The following is a 545-nucleotide window of genomic DNA, read 5'->3' as shown; positions in this document are numbered from 1 at the left end:
AGGCGAGGCAACCCTTGGTCGACCTCACAGATTGCAAGGACCTTGTCAGCTTACGATCCCTTATTTTTTTTTTTTTATTTTTTACGTTTACAGCACCTGGCCTTCCTAGGTGGTTTCCCATCAAGTACTAACCAGGCCTGACCCTGCTTAGCTTCCGAGATCAGATGGGATTGGGCTTGTTCAGGGTAGCATGGCCACAGACAACCTAGGTTGTTAATGCCCAGTTTTATTAATCATAATGGATAGGTGTAGCTAGTCAAGAATATAAGTCTGTTTAAAGATTCATTACTGTCAACCTTATAAATTTCATTCAATAGTCCAGAAACAAAACCTCACTCCATAATCAAGCACCTCCCAAAGAATCGGGAAACTTCCAGAGAAAAGGAGTTTTCTCAGACAAGAGAGTAAATTCAACATTCTGTCTGTGGATGCCTGGCTGCTAGGATTGAGGATAATTTCTGCTGAAATCCCTCCCTCCCAATTCCGGGTGGTAGCAGCACAGCTATAGCTCCAGAAGCTGAGGCTAACTTTTTTATGCTAAGCTT

General features: G+C 42.9%; 1 pseudogene; it reads right to left on the bottom strand.

Moving 5' to 3' along the window:
- Window positions 1–84: 84 nt before the first annotated feature.
- Window positions 85–202, bottom strand: LOC111733260 (annotated as a pseudogene).
- Between the last annotated feature and the right edge of the window lie 343 nt (window positions 203–545).

Source organism: Pteropus vampyrus, unplaced genomic scaffold (assembly GCF_000151845.1).
Source record: "Pteropus vampyrus isolate Shadow unplaced genomic scaffold, Pvam_2.0 Scaffold543, whole genome shotgun sequence".
NCBI classification, from domain to species: domain Eukaryota; kingdom Metazoa; phylum Chordata; class Mammalia; order Chiroptera; family Pteropodidae; genus Pteropus; species Pteropus vampyrus.
The sequence above is the reverse complement of the archived record's forward strand: the minus strand, read 5'-3'. Positions and strand labels throughout refer to the sequence as shown.